This window comes from Nestor notabilis, unplaced genomic scaffold (genome assembly GCF_000696875.1).
Source record: "Nestor notabilis isolate BGI_N333 unplaced genomic scaffold, ASM69687v1 scaffold4573, whole genome shotgun sequence".
Classification (NCBI taxonomy): Eukaryota; Metazoa; Chordata; class Aves; order Psittaciformes; family Psittacidae; genus Nestor; species Nestor notabilis.
Window position 1 is genome coordinate 81,571 of NW_009920433.1, and position 15,594 is coordinate 97,164.

The following is a 15,594-nucleotide window of genomic DNA, read 5'->3' on the forward strand; positions in this document are numbered from 1 at the left end:
TGTGAGTGCCTGTACTTTCAACATATTTCTGTTTCCAACTCAATCTCTTCCTATAGCTGGGTCTGAGCTGCACCAGCTCTCACAGAAAAAGTCCTTCATGATTCATTGTGTTACTAGGGAAGGAAAAATATGTTGAGAGGAACATTTAGTGCTGTATAACTCAACTGAGAAACAAATTCAGAACAAGCAGTTACAATTAGCAGATATTGTTGTTGCCAAGATCTTATCATTTCATAACCAGACATAATTAAAAGAGCAGTGTAGATGCCTCGCATCCAGCTTCATTTAGTTCAAAGCCTTTTCCCTGAATCTAAATTCTAGAAGCAGCAGAGGAACAGCACTCATTATCCAAGGGGAAACCATGTTGTTCAGCCCTCATCAATGCATTGCATCTCTTTTTAAGCTTCTGATGTAGCAACAACTCCTATTGTATAGTAAAGAGATGCACAAAACTCCGCACCATGAGGCTTTATTTGGGGAAGTTGACAGATACTCTGCTCTGACACCAGAGTGTGGCAGAGTCACATGAAAACACAATACAGGACTCTTCCAATTACTGGTCTGACTTGGAACCAAAATACAGTAAATGGGTTTTGATCAAAGACTAAATGCAAATTTCCTATAATGTTGGAATTGCACTGAGGGGCTAAGACCTTTGCTTTTACCTAACTCACTTCTTTAAGGATTCTGCAGATTGTTTCATATTCTCTCTGCAGCCCTTGTACGTCCTGGCTGTTTTCGAGGTGTTTCTCCTCATTGACTTTCACTAATTCCTCTGGTAGGGAAGCATTACATAAGATGGATATATTATTATTTTTCAGTAATGAACTCTAATTTCACAGGTTCGGTATTTTTTTATTTCTGCCTACTGTTAGATCACCTAAAATTTGCTTTTCATCCAACTCTGGCAATCTGAAGTTTGCATGCAGTCACTATTATTTATTATAAAGTTACCAAGTTTATTCTTTAAGTCATATAAACTCATTGGAGGCAACAGTACACTATTTCAGTGGTAAAATGCAAAAGAATTCACTAAGTGGACTGTATATCCTCTGCATAAACTATAGCAGAAGTACTTAAAACTTGCATTGGTCCATATTTTTATTTCAAACATACCCAACCAGCATTCTGTAGTTATCTTGAACAATTAAGCACATGTGCTGATAGAAGTTACCCTCTGATTTTACTTGTAATGAAAGATGTTTTTCCCCCTTTCTTTTTGTTCAGAAAATTATTTTAATACATTGCAGTGATCTATAAATAATGATGAGGATCTAGAAGGTCAAGGAAATGAAAAGTACAGCACATTCCCTGAAGGAGCATTAGAAAGTTTTTACTTCAACAAGTAATAAATTATTAGCCACATGTTAAACTGATAAAAGGCTGATATAATACCCACGTTTCCTAAATGGAGTGTGGTTTCTGCATTGTAAAATCTAGATATTCTAGCACATTTTACTGAAAGTATTGAATTCCTTGTGAACTATTTTGCTTCTGTAGCAATGGCTTATCTGAGCTAAAGGAGGCTTTGACCAATTCCCCGAGTCCTAGCCATGGCAGAATACCTGGCAAAGCCCTGTGAAAGAGGACAAGGTTGTGAATGTATGACGTGCTCAATATGTACACTGGGTTCTCTGCTGGCTTCTGGCACAGGACATTAAACTGGATTTTCCAAGCAGGCACAGCACAGAGACTGAGCTGAATAGCTGAATGCTCCTCTTTCCTTGCAGGACACCAGCACTCAGCTCCATCAACGCCTACAGAACTCCCCCAGCTACTTTGGGCACACCAATTGTTGCAGACAGGCTGCAGATCTTGTCAAGAAGCTTCAGTTCTTACTTTCAGTATTAGGATGCAAGCTCATACTCTAGGTTACCTCAGTTATTGACTAAAACAGTACTCACGAGGAAAAGATGATGAAGAGAAAGAACTAAGGCGTTTTCCTTCCCCCTGTGTTCCTGTCTTTACCATTGTACTTCCAATAGAAGCTAGTCCTCAAAAAACTTATTTTCTCCAAAGTTTAGTGTTCCTATAGTTCGCTTATGCCAGTACCTGATCTCCATGAAAAGCTCATGCAGAGGGGAAAAAAGCCCAGCCCAAAGCTACTTCACTCTAAGAGACATCTTCATTCAGAATAGTACCAAAGAAATGTGAAAATCCAGGCCTGGACCATCAGCACCAATAGAACTGCTTAAGGAGCACTTCAGCAGAATATTACAGTAGATTCAGCAAGAGGGATAAAAATCCAACTCGGATTTCATTATTTCCATACTTGATTCCTGCCATAGCTACACAAGTTGTAAAAATCAAACAGATGTCTAAAAGGGAAGGGCTGTAGAAGACCCTTAGGGTATTTCTCTTCTGAAAGTTACAGTCTGTTATATCGTCAGTAATAAGTACCATAACTAAGTAATAAAACATAATCATCCTGAAACAAACACTTAGAATTTTAAATCTCAAATGAAAAGGTCTACTGCTTCATGCCTGATAATTGCGTTTAAAAAAATCCATTAGGACTTAAAGTATTGGTCTAGAGCTCCATGCACAAATATAATAAAGTCATAATATCTTATGAAATTTCCTGCTTGCCAGTTCTCACATTCAGTCAAGTATTAGTCAGCTAGACACTAACTACAACATAACAGGTTTTATCTCAGCTACTTCAAAATAATTTCTTTTCATCAGCTTCCAGGGAACTGTGACTATTCTCAGTAAGAACAAACGGAATGATGAAGAATTTTTCTTCTACTTAAACTTAAAACAGATGAGGTACAATTTATATTGACCTTGCAGGGCAATGAAGCTCTCACAATGCCTCTGTGAGAATCCAAGATGCTTCACTTCATTTCAAACAGCATAATAATTTGCCCTTAACTCCACATTCAGATGCACATTCAGATGCACATTCCCACACAGACAGGACGCAGACCAAGTACCTTCCTAGTTCCATTGCTGCTTTTGTTTTTGCCTGCCCACTTTGAACCCCACATGAAGATCTGCTACTTTGCTACAAAAAAAGCCATCTCATTAAAGAGTTTTCTTATTAAAATTCACAACCTTAAAGGTACTGTATGACAAATACTGAAGATAATTGAACTGCACTCATGAATAGAGAATGCTCACAAAACAAAGGGAGTGCTTTCATGTCCATCCAACAACAAAACCGTCCTTTTAGTGTCTTAGAGGGTATCATAAGAAAATCCCCACTAAAAAATTCTAATTAAAATTTCACTTGCAAGTCACTGTTCTTGTAATATCTTCACCAGAACAACAAAGCAGGTAACACAAAACCTTGTGCCTTGAGGTTCCACTTCTCAAAATTATATATATTTCATCGGTCTGATGTTTTACTTTTTACCCAGCTAGCCTGAAGCTGTCCAAACTGCCTAGTTCCACACAAAATTAGCTAAAGCCTCTCTAACGCTGAGAGACTTAGTTGAGAATTTCACAGAAATCAGCTCAAACACAAGACAACAAACTCCAGGAAATTTCAAAGCTTCAGAGAGAAGAAAGAGCTATGAAGCTACTCATGATTAAAGGCAAAAAAAATATTACACAGTTCAGCAAAGATACTAGAATAGACTCGTACAGCACAATTACTATGTTTTTGCAGTATATTTTTAGGAAAAAGAGGGAAAACCCATGGAAGTTTACCTATCTGTAATTTTAAGCCTGATACATAGCTCCATGCCTTGAATGGTGATTGCAGGACTCAGTACAGTCGTCTCCAGAGCTCATAAAGATAATGTTGTCAGCTTGTTATAGTGTAAGCATGCACACTTCAACAAATTAAACTACTTTCATAGTGGTACGAAGATACCCAAGGGAAACTGAAGGTCAAATAGATTTATGGCATAAGTGATTCAAAGATTATGAAGTGTTCTACCAGAATTTAAAACTGCATTCTGTCTACAGAATTTTGCATTTCTGCATAAAACTGTAACCAAGGGTCTGTTCCTCAGAGTTATTATAAAAAGTGGCATATAAACACTCCCAAAACCCAACAAACAACAAAACCCACAGAAATGCAATTCAAGAGCAAGAACACTGGAAGGAAGACTACACAGAACAAAAGATAAATCAGTTTCAAATTCTCTCCCCAAGGAGCAAAATATGTCAGCAGCACAGGTTTGCAGGTCTTTAATCACTCTTTGTTGAAATAACAAATTAAAGGCCCATTTTTGCAGGTTGTTTGATAATTCTTGTGAGCTGATAAGTGCCTCTGGCTTTGTGACAGTCTAGAGAGTTTGAATCACCCAGTATACTGAAAATTCTAAGGAGTGCAACCAAATATTATGATAAGGCAGTTAAATTTTATACTTGACTATATTTTAATTCCACTGAAGTAACACAGATTCTGACTGGGTTTATAAAAGACCTCCGTGTTTCACACTGCCTGCTTCTGTATCTCAGCTTCAGATACCAAAGGAATAAAGAAAAGCATCATACATATGGTGTAAATCAGTATCACTCTTCAAATCCATAGACTTAATCCAACTTACCACAGTTAAGAATAAGGCTTTAAGCACTTCTACATTGCTGCAATGCATTCACTGTCATTCGCTTCCTTCATCAAGGGATTCTGAAATGCAAAAAAGTCAGTCACAAAGCTGAAGACAAAGATCAACCTTCCTTTTACCACCAATGGTAACCAACACTCAGGTTCCACAAGTTTGTTGGACTGTGATCCCTGTGACCTGCTGACAAGAACCCAGACACAAACACAAGCCTTGGTTTTTCTGTGCTTATCTACACTCCTGACACTGTATGCTGTAGTTTTATATATACACATTGATCTTCCTAAAAACACTGACCATGTTGCCATGACCATGATAAGCACTCTTTGAAACAGCTACACTGAATGCTCCCAAATACCCACATTTCCAAAAGCAAGAGAGTTTCATAAGACCCTCAAAGATATCCAGTGTGGCTGATTCTGGTTGGGAAACTGGAAGAGAAGGGATGTAGTTCTTGATTAATCCTGTTTCCACTAAAGAGAAGAAGGGCCACCAAAGGCTTTCTAATGTCAAGGAATATCCCAGCCTGTAAAGCATTATTAGACAAGTGTTGTGTTCCTGCGTGTGAATACACTCCAATTAGAACTACAAGGAGGTGCTGAACCTGCTCCTTAAGGGCATGCTCATTTGAGAGAGGCTGGCAATGTCATAGCTCTTTACTCAACCCTGGCTAAAAGGCAGCACCGAGGACTGCCAGTATTTATGTGATTCTCATTTTATTCAGATAAAGAGATCGACCAGCCAAAAAGCCTTGGAGCACCCTGCACATAACAAGCCAGCAATAGCACTCATTTCTCCGAGCTTTTGCTTTTCTGCTGCATAATCAAGCTTGTATTAATTTTGGAAGTTTTTCTCTTCCAAGATGTGGTGGGTAAGTTAAGCAGCTTCTAAGTTGAGGACTTTGCACAATTTATGCATGGAAATTGTCCCAAGGAACTGTATTTGCATGACTGGGTCTCATGAGACAGCAGGGAAGCAGGTCTAGAGGAACAAGTACTAATGGAGTTTCTCCCTCAGGAAATCCGTGGGTTTGCCTGTAAGAAATTACTCCAATTACCACAGCTCACTGGTTGCCACAGATACAGTTTCTTCTTTCTTTCTTTCCATTCACGCCTTTTGTGCTGCTTGGGGCCAATCCATTTTTTATTCACAGGCTCAGAGACGATCAGTAAATACTCTGTGCCATGGCAGACAGCTTTCAAGATAACATCTCCCCAGCTGTGACCTGCAGTTACACACGAGCAGCGAAGTGCATCTCTAACACTGCACTGGCCTCCCTTCCCAACACAGTCAATCAGTGTATTTCTACTGACTGAAGAAAATCATTGAAAAAGCATCTTATCAAGCCCTTATGGCAGGGGGGATGGAACTGGATGATCTCGAGGTTCTATCCAGCCCAAACCATTCAATGATTCTATATGTGCCAAATGTCCAGATGAGTTTAACTGAATCTGCAGGAACACCACTTTGGTGTTGAGTCAATATTAAGACATCACTGTTCAGGATTTTATCCCACTCTTCCAGTCCATCAACAAAGTGAAGCACGGATGGATGTATGATGTGCTAACTCTTCAGGGGCTGTGTTCCAGCTCTGTTCCAGCCAGATCTGAGCCTAAGACTAGGGGCCAAACAGGACTCCCAAAGTCAAGCCACTGTGCTGGTCCCTTCTTATTTAACATCTCTATTTTGTTACTCCCTTCTGAGACAAACATTTTGTATTCTTACAGGGCTTTAAGATACACTTCTAATACTGATATACAAATTATAACACTAAGTTGAAAAAAGCAAAATGCTTCAGTGATTAATCTCTTTTTGATTCTGGGATCTCTATCTCTTCAACATATGAACTATCAGACTAGGGTTTACTTAACCTGACACTGGTAGCTCATAGAGATGTCTCCAGCCTATGAAATCCCACAGCAGACCATGAGCATCTTGCCTCTAAAACACAGAACCATAGAATGGTTTGTGTTGGAAGGGACCTTTAAGATCACCTAGCTCCAAACCCCTGCCATGGTAGGGACACCTTCCCTGTGTTGCTCCAAGCCCCATCCAACCTGGCCTTGAACACTGCCAGGGATGGGGCAGCCACAGCTTCTTTAGGCTACCTGTGCCAGCACCTTGCCACCCTCACAGGGAAGAATTTCTACCTTATATTTGACCTAAATCTACCTCCTTTCAGTTTAAAGCCCCCCTGTTCTATCACTACCTGTTGCTTTCCAAGCTTAAACATCAGTCCATTTATAATTATCAGTGATGACTCGCATCGTACAATGCCAATTCACATGATTAAGTCTCCCTCCTTGCCCCAAACTTCCTGATAGTTAAGACTCCACCTCAAAGCCACTATATAGAAGCCCCGCATTGAATCCTGGTCTGCCCTAGGTGCTCTCCCAAATTTTCTCTCACACCTTCAGTCTGACAGCCACCTAGTGGTACCTGCACTATTCTGCAAGGTAAAGGAGCAGCTAACTCGGAGCTTAGACAGATGTGTCCTCTCCTTATAGAGCTAGAAGTTGTTCTGGGAGGATGTACTTACATCCTTTATTTGTTTGTCATTATCCTATAAAAAAATTACTATGTATTTGTACACATTAAACACATCACCAGAATGCTGTTCATGGCTTTTTATGGTTGCTGCCTCCATTGCATCCTGCCCCCTGAGGTGAGGTAACAGGACTAACACTGCTCCTTCCTTCAGACCAATGCTGCTGCAAGACCTCCCTCCTTCCTGCAGCCAGGCCTCTCTTCCTCTCTAGGAGGAAATGAAGCATGGGGTATTCCTGCTTTCTTCCTGCACTCCTGCCCAACAGCTGATTGCTCCAGGACATATACACGGTATACAAGTGGTTCAGCCATGGATGCAGACATTGAAGACACTACTCTAGTCTGAGGAAACACGTGGCAGTGATTTTTACAGCTGCCTTTATCTGCTGCATACTCCTCCTCAGTGCCCCTCTTATCCCTCCTCTGCTTTCATGCATCTTGTACAACTCAATGAAAGTTGTCAGATTCCTTCTGCAGACTAAACTCCTTGCTAAACCTATTTCCATTTGACTCAAAGGAACTCTTGTAACAAATACAACCTGTGCTTTTCTAGTTCCTTCCTCAGTTACCAACTGTACCCTTCTGTATTCTAAATGCTCCGATTTACACCACCTGCCCACAGTCACTTAGAGATCTTTGTAATGTTTTTGTCTTCTCATACCCCCTTCTCTAATCTTTCACCTGAGCCTTGTTCCCACCAGAAGCAATGAAAGCAAAACCACATCTGTGAGATATTTTGCATGACAAAGTTACAGAAACCCACATAACACTGAGCACATTTCTAAGCTCAGCAGACCATGGCACTCATTCCTAACTATAGGCATTAATTTACTACTAGACATAATATAGACGTAAAGGCTTGTTTAGAGGTGCTGCATTGCCCTGAGGTTCTGAGAACTGTGAAATTAAAAGTAAAATATCTTGGGCAGCTTAGCATGAAGGCAAAAAGATTGTAAATTAACAGTAAGTTTTATTTCGGTTTACCCAGAAGGCAGGAATGTATTCTAGTGTTAAGGGAACTAAAAACACAAAAGAAGATTTAAAGAGTCAGCATAAGTATTCAGAGTCAGGTTACCCCATATACTACAAGCAACCCAAAGAAAAACAACTGCCTTCAGTGCATGCCTTTAGCTATACAGGTAGGGGTTAATTCATAGTAGATAGAGTGACACAGTCCAGGGGAACACCTCATTGCCAAAAGCATGATCTGACCCCAGAATACAGTAACTAGCCAAACTACTATCCAAGTGGCATCGGGCAGATTGCTCAGCCTAGGGTTCCTTCTGGAAAGAAATGTTGTAAACAAGATTTGAAGGAATGCAGGTTCTGGTCAGCCACAAAGACAGTGGCATTGGCAGATCCCAGAATACTGGCCTTCACACTTGTTTTTCCTCTACTTTTAGTACATTCCAGCCCTAACTTAATTAAACCCCTCAGCTTACCTCAGCAGAGATACCATGTAGAGAACGTGTGCAATGTTTTCCTCCAGCACTCAGAAGGGATACAAGAAACCCTACAACCAATAAACAACACACGAGAAACTAGTTTTATCTTTACCAATTGACAGAGAAACCCCCCTTACATCCTCCAGCCTCAATTCCCTACAGAAAAGAAGACAGTCTTCCTCCTGTCTGCCAGCATGCTGACCACTCAGCCCCAGGCATCTGAACCTTCCATGAGGCCAAAGCTGCTGCTATTCCTCACCATTTATAATGATCCCAGCTTGCCTTTAGCCCCAAGCCTGATTAATTAACAACTAATTCTTCACTTACTGTGGCTCTATGTACCTTTATGAAGTTCTGCAAGCAATCAAAAGAAAGAAGAGAAAGCAAAAATCTCTAGCTGGCACACATACAAACATGTATCTTGATGTGGAAGATAATATCCTTAGGGAGGAAAACAGAGACATTAATTTTCCAATGAGATAGCACAGTAGAAGAATGCTGTGTTATGCACTCTCTAAGAAATACAGCTTTTTTGCTCCTATTAAAATGAAGTGGGTTTTGTCATGGACTTTTTACCAGCTCCTTTCACAGTTCAGAGGCGTCAATCACAGAAAGCTCTCAGGACAGACCCTCCTTCACAATGAATTCACACTGAAAAAGGTAAATAGACTTGATTACTAATGTGTACCTTTCCAGAATGGAAGCTCTAACTAACAGCTCAAAAGCTACCTGGGAGCTCCTGGTGAAACAAATTACTTCTTTTTTTAATGTATCAGAGCAAGTGAACGAAATTACAGAAGTATTAAAAATCAGGGTAGTATTTTGTCATTTACAAATGCAAATACAGTGTGTGCAAGCATAAAGAAAAGCAAACAAATTACTCCTAATCCCTCTGAAACTTGAAAAGGTAGGTGGGAAGGAAACATAACAAAATTAATAGATCTTTAGACCTCTGCCTTTTCTCTGCAGATAAATCTCTGCTGAAATTAAACACAAGTAAACAAGATTAAAAAACCTAACCACAAAACCAAAAGATAATTCAAGTTAGTAATGTAAGAGCAATAGGAAAATAGAGAATATTGAAAATGAGCTCGTATCTTTACATTGGCAAAAGATTAAATGCCATGTTTAAAAGATTTCAGTTCATTGTTATACTACTTTAAATTTATTTTTGACAATGGCTTGTTTTTACACTGAGTGATTTCCAATGCTATTTTAAGTACAGCCTAAAACTCTTAAAACAATTATTCTTGAACACAGTCGTTATGACTGTACCATGTTATATTGACAAGCACCTACAAATGTGGTTCCATTGAACTGGAAGCCTCCAAAAATGTGATTTTGACCATCTGGTCTGGCCTACACACTTTTCCTTCACATTAAGCCACTAAAATGACTGAATCAAAGTCTGACATAGGGTTACTTACCACTAATTATCTGTAGGTCCAGCAACATTGTATACTGAGTGTATTACCTGTAGAAAGAATTAAGATGTCTGCTTAAATAGTTCACAGTCGATGCAAAAGGTAAAGGAAGGAGAATGATTTATTATGAACATTTTCCACATGTCTTCGTAGGTCCATTTTTATGTAATGTTCTTATTTTCAGCCAACTATTTTTAAACCTCTCAGCAGGATGTTCTAGTAAGTGAGCCAGTGGGAAGAGCTGAAGGAGGCAAATTAAAAAGAGAAAAATGAAGCCCAGTGGACAAGGTTAAGAAGGCAAGTCTTAACATGCACAGGGAACTGGGCTGGAACACGTACAGTGTAGAAGAGCTGTCTCACTATGTGAAAGCACTTTTGAAATGTGGCTTTAATTGTAGCCCTAAAGCTTGTCACCACCAGGTCTCCACAATTCTCACTATTGCCCTGACTTGCCCGTGAAGCACGGGTGCGTTTTGTGGCATGCACCCAACAAAACAATGTGACCATTTCCCCTCCCATCTGACAGCCGTAAATATGCAGTAAGGTTAACAGTAGAAGCACTGTGTTCATTAGTACTGTTTAACAAGTAGATTTTCCCCACTTCAAGAACATTGCAAAATCATTAATCACATTATTGAGAACATGTGAAAAGTCAAACCCTGGGAAACCATCACACAAGATGTCCACAAATTCCAGCTGAAAGCCAAAGCTGACAGCTGACTTATGGTTACAAAGCTCCGTCCTGACCCAACTCTAATTCTCTGCTCCTTACATATTAATGCATTGGAAAAGCCCCTCAGCTGTTTCAGTATCACTTACCAGGCATGAAGCAGCACAGCAGGTCCACGAAGAGCAGCTCACAGTGTGCATCTCAGTCCGATGAGACATTTGATGTTGACCTGGTAGTTTTTAAACTTACTTAAAGTTATCTTTTGGACAGCTTGTATGATTGCTGCTGTTGGAACCTGGAGTCTTAGGATGATATTTTATGCAGAAAAAGAGCAGAAAGTGACAGATTAGGAATACATATCCTTTGAACTAGCAAAATATTGCTGAAATACCTTTAAGATAAATTGTTGATATGACATTTTTGTCTCAAACTGTCTTTAAAACAAATATACTTCACAGCAACAAAAAGTATTAATGGTATTTTGCAGATTTTTTCTATTTATAGATTTCTGTTTGTTTTTTACTGTACAGCTGCTTTTTGTCCCAAGACAATTAAAATTGTTGATTTATGTGACGCTAGCTCAGATCTTTTGACATAAACACCACCTATAATTAAAAGGTTTTCTTTTCTTACTTGCTTACTGATTAACTGAAAGGGTGGAACTTCGGTCTGCTATAAGAGAATATAAATGAAACCCAGTAAGAACTGGCTATCTATGCTGAAGATGCCTGAAAACAAAAGAGAACACTGTGATTAGAAAGTTCACTGAAAAAAAAAAAAACCATAAAATTGAGGAGACAAAAAAAAAACCACATTTCTTTTTCTTTTCCCTGTAACAGCACAATTTTTAACAGAAGCTTTTAGCTGGCAGCAGTAAAACATGAATTATTTCTTAGGCTGAATTATCACTACATGTTTCATAAGGATTAACTAGCATGTTATTAGAGTAGTCAGTGATTCAGAATGCCAGAAGATTGGAAGATTAAACAAAAGCTAATCTCTGAAAAAGTAGGACAAAATGCTTTGTTTCTTTTTCAGGAAAAAGAATTCACAGCATGCGGGTTCCCAAAAGCTGGCTTTCCCCCTCGCTGTCTTGGTAAGATAAAGTTTTTCTCAACAGCAATACTTTCCCATCTACCTCTCCTAGTGGAACGCAGCTTCCAACAGTTGTGTGTTACAGAACACGAGGGATCAGGAAGGAAAAAGTATTGTTCATGTTTTAGACAGCTTAGCACTAATAATAATGGATTTTTCTATGAATCAGACAACTCTCTTGTTGCATGGCTGGTCAGAGATGACACAAAGGTTGGCATGTCAGGTCGCTGCAAAGTTTGAAGAGGTATTCAGCACACCACTGAGAAAGAAAATGCTGTGAAAAGTGTTTCTGTTTATTTTAAAGGAAACTATTGGCAGAATCAACATTTATTTTAATATGAATGCACAGTATAAAGCATATTTAAGTTCTCACCACTGACTTATCAGCTGCAGGACCCATCTAACAGAATAAGGAGATCAGTTTGGCACATCGTGTTCTACCAAAAGTCTCTTACTACAAGGGACTGTTGCTTTCACAGAACTGCGAGTGCTGCCAACCTTTATATATTCTCAGAAGAGAAAAACAACTAGAGTTTTGGATGCAAAACCTGAAATCAAAATATTCAGGGTTATAAGCAATGCTTCTTTATTCTCTTTTTATATTTAGGTGTTATACTTTCAGCAGCACCTCTCACCAAGTTCTCTACTGGAAATATCAGTGGCAGTCAGGACTCTGATAAACAGGTAAAAGATAACAATGATACAGTTCTTGGTAACATAAGACACAAACAACTGATATGCCTCCTACATAATACTTAAGATTTCCAAAGGTGGCTTAAGTTCTGGACATTTTTAAGAGAGTTTTAGTATTTAAGGGACCTTTGAAAGCTACCAACAAAAAATCCAGGAGTTCAGTGCTCAGCTTACGCACAGAATTATGAAAATGGTCAAAAATAGCCTTTGAAATGTCCAAATATCTGCAGTAGCTCTGGAAAATATTTAGTATCATGCTGTATGACAGTGAAATGTCACATATGAAGTGGATCTCTTGCATACTTCAATTAAATGATCTCCTGAACTAAAAGAAACTTCCCATCCAAGTGCAAATTGGCCAGGAATAGCAGTTGCACAAATATTGCAGCTCCTGGGAGGATTTATCCAGGGGCAAGTGAAGCTTTCAAACATTTGCAATTCACACCTGAGTGATCGCTTACTTCCCTCCAGGCTGCCTCTACAGTCATGTTCTGCTGAGAGACCCAATTAAACAGATGCAGCTGCCGAAATTAGTTCTCTTAATAGCGATGCATCAGTTCATGCCTCTCCTTGGGATCAAAGGCACCTCGGAGGGAGCAGCTCTCTGACAGCTGGAAAGGAAGTTCCTGCTCATCTGCTCCAGGGTCAGACCTTTCCTGTGGCAAGGTCTGGACCCAGCAGTTGGTAGTGGGCACTTTTTGCCTCCAAGGATGCTCTGATATGGATGCAGCGATCTGCTACAAAATTGGAAGCAGCAGGGCTGAGGTGTTACGTCTGTTCAGTACATCCCCTTCAGCAGGACTATGTTGGAAAATATAAGAATTTAGACTTCCTGAATTGATTAATTTTAATACTTCTTGTCAGCCTTGCAGCACACAGTTGGCTATCCTCTGAGACTGAAACTCAGCATAGATTGACAAGACATAGATAGCGGTAACTTGCAGGAGAAGAACGTTAAGACTACCTGTCAGAAATAAAGCACATGAAACATTCATCTCAATTAGGCAAATTACAAGCTTAAAAGTCCTTGTTCCTTTTCTCTGTTTTGTTTTTCTCCTCATCTCCTATGTATCCCTCTTACAGAACCTGACTTAATGTTGCCTTGTACCTCCTCTCAAGAAACATGAACCAAATCAGTGTTCAGTGAAGAACTGGGAGGCATCATACTGATCCATACTTTCAGCCAGGTCCATATGTTAAGCATCATTGTTAGATGTGAGAGTGTGAGCTAGCTTTAAAGTCAGTAGACTCCAGGCTAACGGCTAGTATGGAATGTTTATCAATCAGATCATATATTCACTTACTAGCTTATTCGGTTCCCAAAAGTTCCTCTATCAAGTCCCTTAAAATCAGAGTAACCATTTCTCAGAAATGAATAAAGTTTCTAGAGTTTCAGATCTCATAGTAAAAAATTAACTGTTATCAGTGTTACAATATTTAGCATCTGCTGCAAGTCACTCCTGGCTAGTTATCAGCTCTACTATGGCTCCCTAATGATTGTCTTACAGAGGGAAAGGCAAGGTCAAACTTCATTATATCCTCAGTGAGATAATTCAGCTCATGCTGGCAGACAGACCTGGCAAATGTTTCTCTTGAGTAGACACTTTTGATGGACGTTGCTGCAGTCACACTTGCCAAAGCAGCATCTGTAAAAGAGTAAGGGATGAGCACATCTATACCCATGTTCTGTGCAGGCCAGATGAAAAAAGCCATGAGGAAGAACTTAGCAGACGTTACTGTCTGCAAACAGCCATTTTGGAGGATTAACAGTTCCTGAAGCCTGAATAAAATGGCAGAGTTGGTGGATTTTTTCTCCCACTGGAAAATAACTTTCCTAACAGACCCAAAATCAGAAGGTAGAAGATCTGTTCAATCTTACATGCATCCTTCTAATTTCAGTGAATTCCACTTTGAAATCAAAGGTAGACACAGCATCATTTCCAGGGTGGTTTGGCCAAAATGCACCTCACATATTTGATACGTAGGGCCTAGATCCTTCCACACATATCTCAAAAACCACACAGTCACAAATTCATATTCACATTCACAGGTATGTATTCCCAAAATACTGTATTTGCAGTGATTTGTGGAAAATCCAAGGAAATATCCATCACATCTCAGGAGCTGTCATTCTGTGATTCAGGTCTGGCTACCTGCCTGCTCAGTTACTCAAATTTTCACTAAATAATCGTTCTGGTTGACACTGATTCCATTGTATTTTATTATTCTAGGCTCACCATTCACTCGAATAAAGAAGCTGAAAAATTGACCATTAATGTCAAGAATTATGAAGGGATGTAAAAAAGTGTTTTGTTAACTAAGCACACAGAGTTATGCCCTGAGACAGATGGAAATTAAAAGAATGCAGAATTTGGAGAATTTTATGATCTTCTTACTGAACATAAGTTAGTCATGAAAAATCATTTTCTACATACTGATTTACAGGTACCTGAAAATTCAGGCTTGAAAATAGGGATGATTCTTTCAGAGACATAGTAACGGTGTTTTCTCAAATCAGCTTGTTTTCCTATACATTAATAGTTCCTTGGTGGTACGTTTTTTATCCTGAAAACATTGCTGATCTACTGTTGCATCTCCATATGGTTAGATGCCATGAGAGGTTTACATCACTAGTTGTAGTGACTGGTTGTGATCTTAAAGCACACAGTAGTACAGCTATTGACCAGGAATGCATAGGATGGCCTGCAGAAGAGAAAAATATCATGGGCAAAAAACAGTAACACATTCCTTCCCCAAACCAAACACAATCTTACACAACTGGTAGCTTTTGGAGAAGATCTGACCAGTGAGATAAATCCCACCTATGTGCCATATCCATATGGAAGGAAATGGTAGAGTTGGAGGATGTCTTGTCCAGCGCTCCCATTTAGGTTGGTAATTGGGGTCCCAAATTATCACAACTTCTGCTGATAACTTGTATCCTTGGTATCAGAAAGGCTGAAGTACTGTTTATGACTGTTACTCAGGCTGAGGTGCATTAAAGGGCTCAGAGTGAAAGGGAATCAGAAATCAAGAAACCTAACTTTTATTCTCCGCATTTGTCAGAAGTCGTAACAACAGGGTTATTCTGTACCCAGGCTACTAAATGGACACAGAAAGAATTAGTTCCCTAGTTGTGAATGATTTATTACTCTCCTTGGTTTCTAATTTTGTGTGAGTAAATATCTCAGGTTCTGGTCCTA